Consider the following 20,874-nt stretch of genomic DNA (forward strand, 5'->3'; position numbering starts at 1 on the left):
ACTGCGGCGCCAATGAAAACTGGCTTTTTATATTCATATTTTTCCCTTTTCAGTTCCAGTAGGACACTGTCGCAGGAATCGCCATCCTCTTCGGAAGTTATGAAAGTTATATGTTTCGTCTTTGGATTATACTTCTGAATCTTTTTACAGCCCGTACCGTTCCGGCCCGAAACGAATTTATAGTCTCTGTACTTTGGAACGTCTTCTATTGTCTTGCCAAACATTGCATTATTCATCAGCTTATAGAAATTCTTTTCAAAATCTGTCGTCCCCTTTGTCCTCATTTCAGTGTTAAAGTCAATATATTGTTTGAGACACGGAGCCTCATCGAAAGCAAGCACCCGATAAATCTTTTTCAATCTCATTCCCATCCGAAGATAGAATTCGAGCAACTTGTAGTGTAAGACGTACCGCTCTCTATCCAACACACTTGTAATCAGTCGAGTACCGTGGCCCGGAAATTCGTAGTGATGCGGCGCAAGTGGCAAATCGCTGTGTTCTTCATGTAATTCGACTGGATATTCTAAGTCTACTTCTAGAAAACTTGGTGGAAAGGTGGCGCCGGGTCCCCACCTCCCTCCGGAACCTGCTCCGCCAGCTCCGCCGTCTCGGGCATACCATTCATCCCACTCTTCCATCGTCATCCAATGAAGTCCGCCCGTTGGCATTGGTTGACTCATTGCCCAGCCGTAGAGATTGTTTGCATCGAGATATTTTATTTCGGACACCGACTTCTCTGGATCCCAGTTCCCGCCAGCTTCACCAGCCCCCTCGGCGGCAACGTAAGCCGGATGATTTGTCCGTAAGTAATGAATATTACACTGGCTGATACCGCCTCTAATTCCCCGTTGTACGAAATTCATCTGCTCAGCATCTTGAATGAGCCCAAACTTATTACCCGTATAAAGTAACATAGCATCCCATGTTAGACCGGGCGCCCGACATGTAATGGGCCGGGTCTAACTTGTATTCCCCTAAACATGTGTCACGGAAATTTTCGAATATATTAGCAAGAAGTAGAACGTCGGTCTCACAATAGAATTCCATATAATCACGAATCGTCTTACATCCAACTTCGTCCCATACTCGCAAAGCATGTTCATAATCAGACTCAGTGATCCCCTCTTCCGTCAATTCGCTATAAAATTTATCCCTCTCCGGGAGCTGGTTCTCTCCCAGTCTGTCAACCGAGTCTAAATATTCGTAGGGGAAGAAACCTTTCGCCCTTTGAATGTCCGGGTACGTAAGTGGTACTGCCGTCCATCCGTGGTCCGGCACAGTTTTTGCCAACTTAGCGAGCGACCCCAACATCAACTGAGCACTGTCCATAAACTTTATAGAAAAGAAACGTTTCTTTATCTCCCTCTTCCCATCAACAACAATTGAGGCACTAAAAATAAATGTTTTCGAGAGACCCATAATTCCACCATTGCTCGTCTTAGCTATTATATTTGGCTCTGGTCCAGGACCATCATCTATTTCATGTAATTCTTTCAAAATAAAAGAACCATCGTATCCCTTGAGGTTGTGAAAGTAGATAGGAATGGTTCTCGACGGGCGACATCCCTCACAATAAAAAGTCGTTCCCTCCTTCACTACTCGGTATCCTGCCGGCTCTCCACATGCAATACAGTCTGGATTGCCGTAATTAGAAGGATCTTTCATCGGTATTATTTTCCAATAATACGATTTCGAATAATACTCGGCCCTCTGCTTCATATCTTTTAGAAAGTCTGTAACACAGGAGAGACCCGTGAATGTTCTTTTACCATAAACTTTTGGCTTACTGTCCAGTCCCCACCGTTCCACCATAACATACGAAAGACAAATTGGAATGTGTCGGCCGGTCCCCTTCTCAATAATTGCCTCAGTATCTGCATAGACGACGTAGGGAGAAGGAACCTTCTTCCGATGTCCTTCGAATTGACATACTTCCTTAGGAAAAACTGGCTGGGCGGCGTCTGTTCCACAGTATACCTGATGTTTTTCTAATTCTTCTGTTGACTTAAAACCTCTTTTACAAACCGGACAAATACACTTCCTTCTGTGCTTATTCTTACGATTAGTATGAGAATTAAGAAGACGATTTAACGAAGTAATTGGCACGAAGTGGGCCGCACCGTTCCCACCAACAATCAGTAATACATTTGCTATTTGATCCGCTTCCGGAACAGTTCTGTCAGGGGCTCCGCTGCAGCCACTATATAACACAGTTATGTCGGACGGGGCGGGATCGGACTCGTGGATCTGAAACACTTGAAGTTTCGTGCCCGGATTTTGCTGCTCGAAGCGCCTGAACACAGTCAGATCAGCGGGTGTAGGAAATGGTACCTCATCCCAACAGTAGTCAGCAATAAATTTGTCAAACGTATTCCATTTTCTCCTTACCTGACCACATTTCTTTTTGCGAAACTCGGGATCGCTCAACTTTATACTTGCTACGACGGCATACTGAAAACAATTCTCGACCCCCACCGGTAGAATAAGTTCGCTCACACAATGCTTATTTTTTAACCATCCGGGAAGTTGAATCGGGGCGCCAGCCCCCGGTCCGGCCCCGAGTAAAACTTCTACTAGAATTACTTCAAAATTAAGTATCTCCTCGAGAACGAGACCAGAACCCTCAACATTTTCAATTGTTTCAAGCATATGGTCGTAGCGATCTATTAATTGTTGTTTCACATCCGCCCCTCTTACATCTTTTGTGTATGTATCTTTTAATTTAACAGGCAATGTACGATTTTGTGTATTACCGTTTTTCGGATCCGATAATTTGACTTCCATTTCGGTATAAACAGAGTACATCTTTCTTTCTTTGGCCATACCTTCAATATCCACCAGCTCCCCGATATCCTCGACTCGCTTGACTTCAGGAAATTCTTTTCGTAAAACTGCTCCCTTGAATGCTGTATGTAATCGACGGGCCATAATAATCTTTATGATATATACTATCCTAAATTTTTTAAAAATGAAAAAATAATTATTCTATGATAGGTCATCAAAATCCACTATAATATTTTAGCAGCATTTATTTGTTTATATATCTCGCCTAATCTTTCTAAGTCGACTAGTTCTTCCGCATCTTGAATTTCTGGTTTATTAGGCACAGCACAAAATAATCTCTCAACAGTGAAAGAAAGGCTACGCTTACTTAAGCGCTGTTTAAATGCTAAGAATTCTATCTTACTACCTTTCCTGATATTACGAGGTACAATAGCAGGATTTTCTCGGACTGGCAATGGACTCACTGCTTTAAAACCACAGTCAATTTCTTGAACCATATCAATACATGTAGCGAAATCGTGATTTCTCCTCTTTTAAACCGAAATTTAAAATACGCAACTGGCTGCGCCCCGCTCCCTCGCTTCTGATACACTTTAGATGGATTGTAAAATCCAGTAGTATTCTTGGAGTGAGCGGCTAGGCTTGCAGCATAACTTTTAGCAGTGCTTGCATCGAAACTTTCACCTAGGGTACGGAATACTATTAAATCGGTAAACTTTTGAAGACTCGGTTGCCAACGGACACACATTTCATCACATGTAGCAGGATCTTGGATCCATATTTAGGTCCGATGTTGAAAACTACTTCTAGCTCACTGTCTACATATATGAAAGGATCTACCAAAGATTCACCAAATATGAGTTTGCCGTCACTGATTTGGATGTTTTCTCCGGTTTCAAGTATTTTTATTGCATTTGAAATAGAAAGGATTGCCATTGTCTTATCGTATATATCTTAATAAAAAAAATAATTTAAAAATTTTTTCTATGATATAGTATCCCAAAATGTCATACATATTCATAAATGGACCAACTGGAAGTGGTAAGAGTTACGATGCAGTAAATTTGGCGGAGGGAGTTGCTACGGTGACTCACGTACCAGAATTTGACACTAGTTTTTCCAGCAACATTGCCGACTTTTATAATGGGCGTGTCGTTTCGATTGCCGATTTTCAGAATCAGTTTATAGAACATACTCTTAGTTTACAATGTCACGCTGCCCCCACTGGGAGGGGGGAGGGTCTCCCCTTCGGAACGCTACATTATTTGTGACTCTTCCATAATTCAACATCTAACTTTTTCTCGAATCCGAGGCGTGGCAGCGGAAGAAAAAAAGATTGTTCTAGAGCATTTGACCATTTACATAGTTTCATTATCATATTCAAAGATATGCCTTGGGATTATTGCAGGCGGAATGTGTTGACTCGAGCCAGGTCGTACGAAATAACCGCCTTAGAAGAACTAGAAGAGATTCACAATAAGTTCAAACAGACTTCTTAGAAATTTGTAATGACTACAGGCTTCCATGTTTGGTAATTCATCAATCTCTTACGCCTGAAGTTCTCAAGAATATACTTAATCCAACAATTGATACAGAGACAGTCGGACCAGTAGAAGAATCTCCACAAGCTTTTGACTTTGGAATTGCATGGAGCGGAGGCAGCCAGGGATTTTTAATAGACGGTTTCAGCAAGGAGGAACTTGAAAAAGCTTACTATCCACCTGGACAAGAACAACTAGAACAACCTCGAGTCTCACTCAAGAACATACACAAACTTCTTAATGCTTGTGAATCTGTGCACGCTTACAATGCTCCGTTTGACTTACGGGCACTTGATATGATGAAACCCTACGGTTACGGGCAAGACTTTAAAGTTACTTGTCTATGGCTCATGTCAGTTGTGTACATTATACTTCAACCAGAACTTATCGATAAAGCTGAACAAGGAGGACTGGAAAGAACGGATAAGGGCAACATGCACAGTCGCTTTGAAGATCTTGCAAACTTAATATGTGCCTCCGAGGATCCAGGGTACCACCACATCCACATACTGCCGAAAAAGATGCAGTAAGTGAACATTACTTACGACAATACATGATAAATACTTGGCCAGGTGGTTGGAAGAATAACGGTAAACTGACACTTTCAGCTTTCAAGAAATTAAGACTTCTTCCATGGTACTTATTGAATAACTTTCGTAAGTACTTACGTTAGTACTTACGTTAGTACTTGACAAGTACCAGCACAGGAACTTACGAAGTTCTAATAACATTTTCCTCCGGCTCCCAACTATTGAAACTTTCTGGATAACCTTTCCATTTTATCAGATAATATTTCTTTCCTCTAATTTTTTTCGTCTTCAAAATTCGTTCTACTCTGTACAGCTCGTCGCCACGTTCCGAAAGGGCACTCTGAAGTTCATCAGAATAGAAAGTGCCGAGTATTTCCTCTCCATTCAGATCTTTTATTTTGTAAACTGGCGGCGTTCCCAGTCCAGCTGCGTACACCACTTTTGAAACTACGAAAATCTCCTCTGTCCAATTTGGTAAATATCCTTTCCTGAAAGTGGTCTTGTATTTTGTAATTCGGACCCTTTCTCCCGGCTTGAATTCAGGGTCAGCTCCCCGGGCCGCCAACTCAGGGTAAAGTGTATAAAATGCCTGCCAATCGTTGTCCTCTGTTACGTCGACGGGTTTCATTTTGATACTTCCGTGAACGGTGTTGTTGTAATTCTCGAGAAGTTGTGGTAGAATGGGGAGCCAGGAACGTGTCTGTTTATATGTAAAGTATTTCCACATCATCGTCTTGAGGGTCCGATTAAAACGTTCAACAACACTAGCTTTTTTGTCACTGTAGGTGTGGAACTAATGAATTCCCACCTCCTGGAGCCACCCCTGCATTTTCTGATTAGTAATTCCCGCCCCTCATCTGTCTGAAGTTTGTCGGGCCTTCTCCCGGATTTCTTAATCATGTCTTGTAGCGCCTGTAACGTGTGTTCAGCCGTTTTTGACTGTATTGGCCTAGCCCATGCATATTTACTGAGTACATCGATTACTGTTAGCATGTATCGAATGTTACGATTCTCTTTTGCGAACTGTGAAGAAAACTCTACAAGATCAGCCTGCCAAAATTGTCTATCGATGTTACGAAAACGCGCCTCCCGCCACGAGTACGAGGTACCGGTTTATGTAGGTTATAAGTAAGCTGAGTTTTTAACCACTCCTGCACCTCTTTCTTAGTAATTTTTAACCCGCTGGAGCGTGCTGCCTCATATAATTTTTGTACACCTCCAAATCCAGTTTTCGGGTTGTAATATAATTCTCTAAGAGTGCCTTCGGTGTTCCTATCGGTAGTGTCGCCTTCCATGATTAGCTATATTAAGCGAAAAATTGAATGTCGTACGGATGCCGTAAATGAAATACTAGTTTACTGAATGGTCTCCTTTTTAATTGTCTGATTAGGGAACCCACCTCCCGTTCTGACACCTCCATTCCATATTCTTTAATAATAGTTTTGTTGTCTGTCTTGCTCGGTGTGTAAAAAAGTACTAACATCTGTATGTTTTCCCTAAATGGTTTACTAATACTAGTATATTGTTGAGTTAGAACCCAGACAGATAATCCGTCGTGTCTTGCGCTGAAACCAAGTTTGACTAAAACGTCACTGCGCTTCTTCATATCTTTGGACGAGGCACAGTCGTCGAGGATTATTAAAGTGTTCGTGCCGGCCCATTCTTTATGCACGAAGGCTAGTGTATCATCCACAGCATCGAGTCCGACCGGAAACACGAATACGTTGTCATCCGTGAAAATGAATCTTTTATTGTACGTTTTATTGTTCATGAATGTCGGACAAATGAAAACTATATATTCGAATTTTCCTAGGTACGAACCGGTGAGGAGATCCATTACATATTCTGTTTTGCCAGAATTTGTCGGTCCAGTTACAATCATGTTGAATGGTGGGGTCGCATACATCGGATCTATATACTGTACATGAATGAACTGATTATGAATCTCTTCTAGTTCTTTTAAGGTACTGGCTCGAGTTAGATGAAACATAATTTCCAGTCACATCGACAGCATCTGAATGAACTATATATTTAGTGACTTCATTCCACCTACAATAGTAATGAATATGGCTAAAGATAACAAACCAATTCTGCCGGTTCCGGGAGGAGGGGAGGGGAGAGGGAGGGGAGGCCCCCCCGACTCGTATCAGTCGCTCCCTTGGGAACGCTCCGGGCTCGTCCTGCCACTTCACAGGATCCGGACCCCCTCCTTCCATCTCATGTATAGCACTTTCTCGAACTTCCGTGTTTATATCACCATTCACCCGAACACCATAGATTCTGTTGCATATTGCAATTCATTATTATAACCTGAGATTGCCGGGCCCGAAAGAATGACCATCTCAGACGGTAAGAGAAGTAAATTGGGTGAGACTGCCATATCAAGTTTGACACCAGTATTCATTATTGTGTCTTGATATCGCCTATAACTGATTACTTTGTCGGTATTGCGAATTTCATCTTCGAGGAGAACGCCAAATTCTTTTCGGACTTGCACTGCACTGCCAGTATCACCTACTATGGTACTGCGAATATTTGCTTGTGCGCCGAGTATGCAATATACGTAGGCTTCAAGGCTTTCATTGAGGCGGGCTAGACCAGCCCTTGTTAGTCCCGAGTCTCCCTTCAGAGGAATGAAACTATTATATTGTCCCTCTGTTCCATCATTTCGGAAGAAATAGTAGTGTGGTCGGTCTTTGTCGGACAGTACATGTTTTTTCTTTCCAAAAATTGTATGTGTATAGAAAACGCCTCCGTCGGAGGAGAGGAAAAAGTCATGACCGTTGTATACAGCGGCAGGCTGTCGAACGGGACCACGATTAGTGTAATATTCATATCCATAACCAAGACCTTTATTTTGACCTTTTCGATATCGAAAGTCGGACTTCGTTGGGCTTATATTTCCAAATTCTGTACATAGAAGTTCATATTGGACGAGATTGTACGGATTGTCGCCCGCTTTGAAGGTGGGGGTATCGTCTGGAAGTGCAACACCCATTTCATGAAGGATCCTACGTATTGTAAAATATACATGAAAACGGCAGAATGATCGTATTTGCAGAGGAAATTTCTTATCAAAGAGATGGGCGAATGATATACCACAACCAGTCGTGCTGCACCATACAGCGAAATTCAGTTGCTGGTCCCAATATTTCATATGCGGGCTGCCAAGCCATATATTACTTTCTTTTGCTGATCGATGAGTGATTACGTTATCTTTGAACACATCCCGCGGATGAAAAGTAAATTTTTCTGTCGGCGTTACATATATTTCTAGGTCCATGAGAATAGGTTTTATTCCCCCGTTCGGTTTGGAAGGAATATCAGTATGCTGTACTGTGGGTACGCTCGTCTTATTCAATTGAAAAGCAACTGGGAATAAGTCTGTATTCATGATTCGTGTTTCTATATACAGATAGATTTTAATGGAGGAGAATTTTCCCGGAATCCCTGTCGGAATCATACTAACATTCCAGACCATGTTAATACTTTATTTCGGATTCAGGTTTAAACGAATTTTTTATTTTTTACTAAGAATAGATAACATACTGCAAACAATGGAGAATTTAATAAAGTCATCGGCAGCGGCAAATACGCGTTCCGAAGGGCCTTCGGAACTACCTTCGGATGCTCAATCCATAATAGAGACGAAACGTGAAAAAATACTCTGTGTCATCGCAAGTGGTCAAAGTAAGTTATTTTTTGGTAAGGAGTTTACAGTTAGAGAAGTGGAAAGGTGGAACGATGAATCCATAACACGAGTCTTTAAAGTCTATGAAGCGAAATACAGTTCTCTTATAAGTGATACCATCACTCAAAGTTTCATAGATCTAGGGGCCCGCGCAATAAGTCAGGTAGTTCCAATCGATGATCGAGATAACTATGCCACTGATCTTAAAAAGGATTTTATTCTAAACAGTGAAATAAAACGATTATCAGGGCGGATAGCGTACACGTGGGGGCCCCTGATTGCTCTAATTTCCTCCGGTTTAATTACGGGTAAACATTTAAATTTTAAAAAAATCGGGCTAATATAATACCTGAAATAAATGGATTCAACTTCGCAAGCACCGACTCAGCAAACGACTCCGTCAGGGCTTCCGCCAGGGACGACCTTACCAGGGGTTCCAACACCGACTCAGCAAACGACTCCGCCGACGACCTTCCCACCGACACCGCAAGCCCCTCCGACACAGCGCAACATAGAGAAAATTACGTTACCGACGAAGCATCCAGGGAGAGTTGCTGCGGGCAGGCGATTAGCGGAATGGAACAGGCAAAACAAGGAGAAGAAACGCCAAGCAATGGAGGGGGATAGTGATGCGGTAGCGAGCCCTTTTCTGGACCCCTCTCGGCACGGATAGGGTACGGCCTACAACGAAAGAACAGTGTGATAATAAATGGTTATAATAAATGTTATCTTGTTTTAGGAATTGTGGGAGTTTCATTGACTGCATTAGGGCTATATTGGGGGCGTGCTCGACATATTTGTCCAGATCGGCCTCCCCAGAAAGCGAAAAAAACAGAGCACGTAGCAGCTCCCTCCGGAACAGTTCCGACAGGGGTTCCGAGGGGAGGGGAGGGGGGACCCAGCTCCTCTACATTGCATGAGATGGAGTAATACATAATTTTATTTATTATGACTAATGTTAAACCTGTTCTCCAACTCCCCCATATTTTTTATTTTTATTTTTCTATTTTTATATACTTGTCAGCAATCATGGATACTAAAACAGTTGTAAACACAATGTATGATGGTATTGTAATCGCAGGACTTGCGATGGGATATCTTATGATCTCCAGCAAATTTCTGAAAATAGAGGTGGGCGATCCAAGTCGACCAAATTTGACTCGATTGGCAAAATTAGGCGGTGCGACTGCTGCCGCGGTTGCAACAAAAGATCTCCTTGAACAGAAAAATATTATTCCTGCAGAACCTTATACTTTGTAATGGGCACCTTCGGAATAATAATAATATTCATCGAACACTTATACTTAGTAATATATACATACAACGTACAACGATGATCATTTGGATTGTAAGCAAAACAGGTGAACCGGTTACTGTTAATTTTAACCCTAGCATTGACATGGCACAGTTTACGAAGATAAGACTGCTAGAGTGCGGACTATATAATTCATGGCATAACATAACGAGGGCGAATAATGTACTAAAATATCAAGAAGGAAACGACCCCAAAAATAAGACAACAAAATCAATACGTCCGGGTAACTACAATATTGATACGTTAAACAAAGCAATCGGGTTGAAGCAAAAATTAATTTTGAAAAACATCTGCCGACAAACCACGTTCTTCTAACTTTGGCTAGAGATATTAAAGTCTATTTCAATGCCACAGGTAGCTTCGCCAACGTCGTCGGCTTTTCAGATAAACCTGAGGACAACCCAGTTATAAAAAGTACTATGAGTTCAGATCGAGCAGATTTCTTAACAGTTACTAAATACGTGGTTCATTCAGATGTCGTTGATGTTACTGGAAATTATGTTTCATTTGGCTCGGGTGCCGGAGGATACATACAGGGAAAATTATCGGATTGTTTACAAATACTTCCTGTCAAGGATACAAAAGAAATAAGTGAAAAGGTCACCTATGATTTTAAAAACGGAGCACTTTCCATGCCATTGAGAAAAGGTTCAGACCATATGAGTTCAATGCGTATCTGGATAACAGATCAGGATGGAAACATGATCAATTTCAATAACTGGCCAACTAGCTTTTGTATTGAATTATTGTAGCTAACCCTATCGGAAGATAAACCATCCCACGACCAATCCTCCAGCAATATAGATCATTTCATATTTCTTTTGCTCAGGACTGGGCTGATAATAATCTGAGAATTGAACTGCCCCTTCGGAACCGTTCCGAAAGGGGCCTGACGTAGAGTTGCTTTGCACCGCTTCTGCTTCTTCCAGGATTTCTGCATCTGTATCTCTTAATTCAGCCGCAGCATGCGCGTCCTTTGCCTGATTTTCTCTTTCCCAGTCAGCCTGGAGTAATCTTTTTTCTGACCAGACGTTGCGATCATGTTCAAATTTTTCTAATGCCTTATCATGTCGGACTTTCTCTTCAATAAGAGCATCACCATTCCCGCTAAGCTTTTGTCCGATAATATTTCCTCCTGTGAATGCCGTTGCATTTAATACAGCACCGAGAACTGTCATTCCTATAGCTGAAGCCATGGTTGTGTATATTACAAGGTATTATTTATTTTTCACTGTATATAGGTCCCTACGGAGTATGTCTGGTCCAAGTAACTTCGGTCTAGGTGCAATTCACGTACAAAATCTCGAGCTCGAAGATCTGAGTGACGTTAAAGTTAACAATAATACTAAGATAGCAGGTAATCATTATAAGGATTACGTCCTTCGTTATAAGGACCGCGAGAAACAATTCGTGTTATCGCCAGCGACAGCACAGAACATGAACATGCTGTAGAATTTTCCGAACTTAAAGACATTGATGAGTCCATAATAGACGCTACAAAGGCTGCAAATGATCCTACTCCTTTTGCTCTGACATGGGATGGGGATAGTCAGAAATTCATGCCTTATAATGTACCACGTAACATCTTAGATATATTGGATAGTGAAATTGTAGGTGGGGTTGATGAACTGCCGGGGACTCCGAATGTGATTTATTTTGATAGCAATGTAAACAAATATAAATTGTCTGATTTTCGCCTTTATCTTAAGCCTAATAACCCCCACATTACACTACTCGGTATACCGGTTCACCTTAAAATTAGTCCTCTTAATACAATAATGTCTTCAGATAATACACTAAAAAGGTGGATAAATGCTGGTGAGAATTATTGTTCATATATAGCTAGCAGGGTTCCAGTAAGATTATTTTGGGACACCACTTTAAAGAAACTGGGTCTGAAAAGTGTGGGGGAGGAGACAGCTGAATTAAATTTACAGACTGTAAATCAACAGATGACTGATAATATGAAAATAATTGAGCATGGTACAGTTGTTATCAAATGTATAAAATTAGGTACAGGAGACGAGTTTGATGATTTAGTAGGAAATATTGCTTTAAAAACAGATTCAAGAACGAGTTGCACTATTTTCATAACTATTGATAAAGATCGAAAAGATTTAGATATTTTTACTCATACCGTTCCGACAGGGGAAGAAAGTAGTTCCGACAACATTTCATTTGTTAAAAAAGATACAACTACTTACACTTTAGATATCAGTACCATTTATCTAAAACGTCTCATATTGTTTGAAGTAATGGTCTTCCGACATATTTTAAGTTCAGGAGGAAAATTCTAAATTTTATCTATCGGGTGAACAAGTTCGTACCGATAGGAACTCTCAAGTTCAGAAAAAAATTCCACAGAAAATTTTCTAAAAACTGTAGAATGAGACATACCTTTACATGACATCACAAGTTGCTAAGCAACTGGAACGGTATTGCGAAAGCGGTATTGCGAAAGTCCCTACCGGAAAGTACCTGCCTGAAAAGGTATTGCGCAACATCCTATGGTTCCGGTAGGGTAAGTAGTGAAAATCTAACATAAGTGTTGTTCCGTTCCGTAGAAACATAGTGAAAAGGGGGCAGCCAGCAGATGAAATTCACATCCAGAAGACGAGACCCGCACCTCCGGTACGGGCACTGTTGCCTTTGTAAGAGCTCCGGTACGGCTCAGTCAGAATCTATCTAACAAATGATCCCAGAATAGAATGTCGTTCCGTTTTGATAGTGGGGGTGTGTCCCCAGTGAGTCATAGCGCATTGCGCAAGTTCCATTTGGAATGACCTGACTCAGCAGGGAAATTCCCTGCTGAGTCAGGACAATGCACTATCTGCTGCGCCAGCTGTTGCGCGTACGTAAGTTATATATAGGTCAGGGTCACTTCTAGCTACATGGATGGTGAATTTTTCCTTCGCCCCTTTAGATAAAATGAATAAAATGGGTGTAAAATTCTTATTTATCCCAGCTGGGAATAAATACTTACTACTTCGGTAGAACAAAATTAAGGGGATTAGGGAGGGCAATGACCAGATATGTACTGTTAAATCTTAAAATACTGTACAAAGATAGTGAGGTTAAAGTGATAGGCACCGACACGATACTGGTAAGGCATGAAAAAACTTTAATACATGAATGACATTAACTCCTAGACGAATATTGCCTGCAATATGCTGTGTTCAGACTTAGTTTAAGGCCAAAGGGAAAAAAAAACTGTACTGTTCCGATAATCCGACCTACCCTATTTTTTGCCTGCCGACCCTGAACTTTTTAGAGCTACGTAAATACGAAAGTAAAAAAAAGAAAGAAAATAACAGTAAAATCACATGTTCGTTACCTGGCATTTGATTTTTGATTGAACGAGGACGTCTTTTATGTTTTATTCCTTTTATATGTATGATATATTTTTTTTCTGGAAATGTGGCCAGTGTTTGATCGCCCTGAACCGAAGCTGTGATATCGCAGCGGTACTTGTGGCGTGTATAGAACGTGCTCGGGTCACTGGGGTCATCGCCAACCCAATGACCCGAGTACGTTCGATGCACGCCATACCGCTGCGATATCACAGCTACCTGAACCCATGAAAAGTGCATATTTTAAAAATAAAAATATTTTCGGAAAAAAATCCCTGCCGACCTACCTACCGATGTTATTAAAACAGCCCAATTTATGTTTTTATTTTTCCCTAATCTCCATTCACCGTGACACATGCCGGTCTCAAGATTGCATTGTCCAAATTACTTCCTCACCATGTTTGAGATAAGAGGTAAAACAACGTACGTAACGTCATGACACATCTGTCGAACATACAAACGGCAGACTGACGATGTTCTCTTCACATGTATCAGCAGGGTTCGTTGAACATGGAAAATTACACCAAATGTATGGGATTTATCCGAAAAGACAATAGTATGGGGCAATATTATATTCTCTGAAATTAAAATATATTAAACTTTTATTATTAAATGGGTACATCGAATTGTGCACGAGTCCTTAGGGAAGAAGAGAACTTTCTGCATGCTGGGAACAGAAGAAGCCTTCATAAAATTACATTTTTTAACATTTTCTTGCGAATTTTTAAACTCGAGAAGTCTTCCAATGTCTTTCGTTGCGATTACTATTGCAATGCAGGACCTGTTTGCCGATATCTTTCTTATATACACAAATTATTCCCACTGCCAATCTTGGTGATCTCGCAACTGCGCTTGTGTTTTTACTGGTCACAGTTCTTTGTCTGATTTAGAACCTGTGTAATCAGCCATTCATGTTTGTCGCCAGGATTAGTATCTGTTAAAACCTGTAAAGTGGGCATAAATATTACCAATTCTCATATACAGCGTGATCTTTTGACGTGATTCTACCCTTCACTTATAACTTAAAGACAATGAATAAATAATTTCCATGTTCACCATTTCCTCTGTAGAGCCCCGTTCGACAAGAAACTCGCAATGCGATTACTTGGTATTTCTAAAGTAACCTTACATTTGATCACGGTCCCTCCACAAAACGGTCAAGAATCGCTTTTGTTCAAAGGTGCTAATCACCTACACAGTTGCAGCAGTCCGTGTTGCGGTGGATGGAGGAAGCCAATGACGTCTTAGGCATGTAAGTGTCTTGTTTCAGCAGCATCTTGTGATACGGTCCCGCTCCGGTATCCTATGATATTCAGTCAATCTATCTACTTCATTTTCATCTTTTTGCACTATTTTGCATGTATTTGAAGACTTTTGTGTCTACGTGAGAAGATGAGTAAAACAGTTTCTTAGAGATCTTAGTCACTATCGAGAAATCTTGGATAGTATTTTACGGCTGAGTTCAGCCATGAGGTGATCTTGACCGACGCCATGCATTTCGGAAACACTGTGAATTTTACTTTCCCATTTGTTTTTTCACCTTTCATCAAAAAAGTAAGTCATGCACCTCCTAACAAGGCAAAGACTTCGAAAAAATAGGGAATTGTGTTGTGTTGTTATTTTGAAACCTAATTCGACAAGAAAACTCGTCTTTTTTAGAAAACTCGTCTTTTTTGCTGCGTTTGTATTTCAACTGAAAACAAAATGGCGTCGCTTGGGATCGACGAGTAGTATCTGCATTACATAGGAAAATCCTGAAATATCCTCCTTAACTCCCTTTTGATATCGATTTAACATGATAATTCCTCAGTTCCAAACTTTGAGAGTTCGATTTGAAATTTTAATCGTTTTTGAATAGCTCAATAGCCCATTCCCACTGCTGGAGTTTTTAGCTGGTAGCCAGCTAAAAGCTGGCTAATAACAGCTAATAGCGGCTAAAAACGGCTTATAGCTTGAATGGCTCAATAGCCAGCCCATTTGGCATCAGGAATTTTGTAGCATGGTAGCCAGCTAATAGTAAGCTAAGTGTGGCTATTAGCGGCTAAAACGGCTAATAGCTTGAATAGCTCTATAACCAGCCCTACAAAAAATATTTATTTTCAGCTGAATAGCTACCTACTACATTTATCAGCAGCCTTAAGTGTCCTGTGGAAATTAATAATAGCTTAAATAGCCACAAACAGCTACACATACCCTACCGGACAAAAGTTTCTTTCCCTTATCCGCGGCTTTTCCGCAAGTTTTTAAACAGTTTACCTCGAGCAAACAAAGGGTTCGTGTAATTTACACAACGAGTCCAGTGCAAGCTAATCGTTTCCGCTCAGCGAGTGCTATCACTCGTACTCGATAAGCGTGTTTTATGGCTTGATATCTACTTTACTGCTTGCGCCATCTATCGGTGAGATAGCATTAGCTGCGTCTGTTACATGTAAGTTATGTTCCAGCGACGGCCCGACGGGTCTGCCGCACATGTTTAGTGCTTTCATGAAGTTTACTGTTTATTATCTTGTGTATAAAGATTCTGTATACATTTCTTTTGAAATTGTTAAGTTAATTGTCGATTAAAAGTGACGTGTAAACCCGGACGTTGCTTTGCCGTATAAATACTACACCGTGCATGTGTGTCGGCGAAGCCACAGACGCTGCACAGACACGTGTGATACAGTGCATGGAGGGACATTACGTACAGATACCCACCACGTACCCTGTAACTGAAGTGGTACGTCCACGGTCAGTGTATATGTGCGTGTAAACTGGCGGCCATCTAAGTATGAATAGGGAGTGGCGAAGTCAGATTTACAATAAAGTTTCGCGGCGATTTTTCAGTAACTAGACCTTGAACACCAAAAATAATTGGTTACACAAAGTAATGCAGGTCTGGTCTTGGAGAAAATACCCAATTGGGGTCGTCAAAGACTTGTTAACGATAACGACGCAATTTTTAACGGGACCTTGCACTGGCAGCGGTCAAAAATACCATCGGGGATTCACGAAAAACTACTCCACAGAAGTTGATTTTTTCCCCTCCAGACTATGATCAAACTTGTTAGGAACGCATAGAAGGGACAACTTGAAAATCTATGGAGCGCTTTAACGAAAATCTGTATTTTCCTACTGCGGAGAAAACCGACCAGCCGTCACCTGTGAGCGCCGGGTGTGCGTGTAGGTTTGAAGCAAAATCCTCATTATGCATGCAAATTGGGTAACCAGCTCTCAGCGTGTGTAAGCGTATTTTTTTGCAGATAATTAAAGACATGTTCTGATGGTCTGACTTTGAAGTGAGTATTTTTTTCATTAGATGTGAATGCCTGGAGATCTTAGAATAAGGAAAGCCGGTGTATATAGCCAACGGAATCGGGAGAATTAAACTTTGGTCGCGGCAAAAATATGTCTCTACCTGTTTGACCGATTCCCATCTTGCATGGCAAATTCGAGTACTGGCTAGTAGTATATTTCCCTCGAGCGTAATTTCAGCCCCTCGTCTGCACTGGTCGGAAACACAGTATTTGGAGTTTGTTAGTCGAGCATACACGGAGAATAGGAGTTTACATGTATACTATATGTGTGTCAGTTTGAACTTTGCCAGTGGAAGTTATTGCCTTGTATGATCAGTTTTAATATGATTCCGGCAACCCGGGACGGCCTGCTGCAAATCGCGTGTAATTTTCATATGCGGAAAAAAATCTGTCAAAGCGAAAATAAGATTTGAAGGGACTGTGTGTGTAACTGTCACCGGCCCGGCTATCCCGCAAGCCTTGTTGCATAGCCAGCAACAATTAACACACACAGCCCTGCCATGGGATACATGTGGAAGCTGAACTCTACATAAGGGTAAAACATTGACATTAAAAAAGACGTCCATGGCAAAGCTCCATGGTAAAACCTACCTAAGCACCTCATGATCTCCACACCAACTCAGAGATTCCGGCCAGCGCGGCCTCGCACATTGCAACCTGGGCAAGCTTTTACAATGTGCAGCGATCACAGTACGCACCACTGGCAAAATGAATGATAAACTAGTCCGTGTATGCACCAAGCCGACAAGCCCAATAGCAAACTCACTTCTTGGTTTGATTTCGCTGTTTACCTAACTTTTGTGTTAAATTAACGATGCATTAATTTACCAACTGAAGACTGATTTTGGCTGTAGAGACGATTAGGCTGATCATACGGCTCAGAGGCCTCCGATTTGCATAGACAACACGTCCGCTGCTCCTGCAGAGTTGTACGCCGGAGAATATAACTGCCTAGCCCTGAGTACGATGTTGTGTGTTCCAGATATTTTACTAGTTAAATAGAAAACGTAAATGAAGTGATCAAGACTTAAACTTTACTTGTAAACATGGTCACCGATAAGTTAATGTGGCGATGTACGGTGTTCATGCTTGAGGCCCGCTGCCCCTGCACAGTTGTACGTCGGAGAAGGTAACTGCCTAGCCCTGAGTACAATGCTGTGTGCTCCCGGCGTAAGCCGGAAACACACAGCATCGTACGCAGGGCTATGTCGCTGGTTGTGCTCACCTCGACCAACCCCCGGTACCCGATTAACTTCGACCTTGTCACACTTTTACAATTTTCAAAATATAATATAACTTCCTTTCATGAAAAAATATGCTTGCTTCAACTAAAAACGTTAGCACTTTGATAGGCAAAGTGCAGGCACCACGACAGCGCCTGTGCGTAATCAGTGAGGACATGGAGCTAGTCTCCGGCCGTGGAAACTTCTTGCTGTTCGAGCCTGACGCTCATGGCAATTTATTTTGTGTTGAGGACGACGAAACAAGATACCTGCCACTAAAAATTATGATTTTCTTGTGCTTTAAAGGACGCAAGTCGAAGTAAGCTCCACCTACGGTCCGTTTCTAACTCCGTGGGCGCTGCATGCTGCACCCCAAGCTAGTATCTGTGAACGCAGGCCTGCTGTGAATGGCTGTGCTGCATGGTCAGAGGTCCGCAATACGCTGACCCTTGAACTCTGACAGCGACCTACTTTGTTAACATCGAGTGCGACCGAGGCCTGCATGAGGTGTTTCATATATCAGTTTGAACAGTGCTTATTGAAGAGATTACATGATATTGAAAAAACTTAAAACTCAATTGAAAAGCTGAACAAATTTATCACAGATTTGTTACAGATAAGAAAAGTCAAGAAGAGAAAAAAAGAAATTTGTGATGACTTCTCTGACGTGTATGTGATGGTAGTCCATTTTGACGCGATGTAGGTCGTGTTTGATTCAGTTTCTTTTCTCTACGCTTTAACTTCACCTGCACAGACTACGTCTGCTGCTGCTATTAACCCTTGGAACTTAATGATAGTAATCAAAGGAACGAACTACCACAATTATTGGATACGAGGGCAAGTGATTTTCCCCGGGCATTTGGAATTGGAAAGTCACATGACAAGTCCTTGAGTTTTAAAATAAACAAGATTGGAACCAATTTGGGATAATTGAATGGTGAAGTAATGTTTGTGTAATCTGCAAATGTAAGCTCATCTGCTTTTCTTTTGAAGTTGCACACTTGTTTTTATGAGTAACTCAGATTGTAATATCGCAACATTCAGCTATAGGGCACCTAACACGTTTGAGATATTGAAAAATATAAAGATCAAATTATCGCAAATTAGTTCCAATCATGTTAATGTATTTCGAAGCCCGTAAGCTAACTTGAGTACTGACTACTGACAAAAATATTCAAAGAGCACTAAGCACTGTTGCCGTCTGTCTTTAGGCGAACTTTTCGATAACTTAACCTTTAATTTTTGAGGTGAAAAAAGTCCCGACTTACACAGATCTTTTGAGTTTATCAGTGTCTTGTCCATTTTTTGGGATAGGAATACATCAAATGCTTGTCGATGTTTTTACGGTAAGTACATGGTTTTTATTACTTTTCTATGTCGGGGCACTGCGGTCACCATTTACGTAAGCTTAATGTGTTGTTGGGAAATGATCTACTGAAAGCATTTCTGTTTTTCAGACGGTACATGTATGATGTAGATATAGAGACATGGACCTTACGTTTTGCAGTCTATCTTCCGACCTGATATTGAATGTATTTTATGCATTTGCAAACGGACCAATTTGTTTTCGATATCAGGAAAATTGTTGATTTTTGTTGCCTTGTTCGCTATTAAAGTCACTTTCTCTAAATGTTACATCGTCGTATCGTCCTTTTATCGGGCTAAAGCTATTTTAGCGATGAATGTATCGATAAATGTATCGATACTTTAACAGCGATTTTCCCCCAGGCCCGTTCCCAAAACAGTCATATTATCCGAGCATCGTTGTATACCACCGATGTATATGTCACAACATGTACATCCGCTTTATTTAATTCCTGAGCGGAAAGTTTTAACCCCAAATTTCATTTCTTTAAAAATATTTAACATTACGACCTTCGTCGTACTATCTGCATACTGTGATTGGAGGTGCGCACTGAATAAAATCGCTCTTTTGTTGATCATCCCTTGCTCGTTCTGCTAGTTCTCCATTAAACTTAGAGGCAAAGAGAGTTTGCTTAGGGCAGGTTTCTTGCTCTGGTGTAAAAATTTGCCCCCACTAACGTTGGATATTCGGCAAAAATCCCCATGACTTCGCGATCGCACCAACGCCTGACATATGCTTTTTCGCTGTTTTATAGTGAGGTGGCCAAACCTATCATCGTGAGAACTGTACTATCAACAACCGTGCCTAGACTGGACTGAGGGAGAATTCATAATGTTAGCTATGAAGAGATGTAAGGCAACGATACGCTTAGGAAAAGTGACGAATACGAGTAAAGTTTGGGGAAATCAACTCTGACCATAGCTAAAAAAAGCAACTTGATAGTATATACCCTATTGCAAAACTACCGGGTTTCGCTGATTTATCACAGTTATCTTCGATCCGTCTTGTTTTCGTGACATTTATTTATACCGCAACTCGGATGGGAGAGTGGTCGAAGTTTCTTTTGCCTTTGGGTAATTTTATCAGTGACGCAATCCTTCATGTTTTGTTTTGTTTTTGTTCTTTTGCTTTGTTTGGCGAAAACAGTGTGTTCTGACCGGCACTTGCGTGATCGAATGGTGTACATATTTGCACTATTATATACTTGAGGCCCTTTACCGTACAAATAAGTGGATGGTATGAGCATTTCTCATTGGGATTGGAGTGAATTATAAGACATGCTTGTCAACGCCTTTTAGTATTTGCGAGTACATGGTTTGTGTTATTTTCTATGCCGGGACACCTTGGCGCTACTATTCATTTATAATATCATATTTTACTGGAAAGAAGTGGTGAAATTCCCCATTATATTCCCGCCGCTCAAAATTTCCCGCGTGACAATAATTTGCTTGTGGAAATGTTTTACTGAACAAGTTCTTTTACTTTTAGCGATCAGACGATAAGGACAATATTTCGAAATCTCAACTTAGATTTCTCGATAACATGTTTGTCAATTTTTTTTCGAACGGATCCTTTGACATAATGTGACTCGACGAACAGGTGATTTAGTATAGAAATTGAAGGTTAAGCTTATGAGTTTGAAAATCAGTCCTGTTGTATAAAGAAGTGAATTGTATGCGAAAAATGACACGAATTCCGCATGTTTTTATAGGGGAAAAAATCCAGAGAAATCTTCCAAAATTCACAACTACAACGAAAAGGGTCATACATTCAAGTTG

This window comes from Ptychodera flava (assembly GCF_041260155.1).
Source record: "Ptychodera flava strain L36383 chromosome 3 unlocalized genomic scaffold, AS_Pfla_20210202 Scaffold_25__1_contigs__length_14229661_pilon, whole genome shotgun sequence".
Lineage (NCBI taxonomy): Eukaryota > Metazoa > Hemichordata > Enteropneusta > Ptychoderidae > Ptychodera > Ptychodera flava.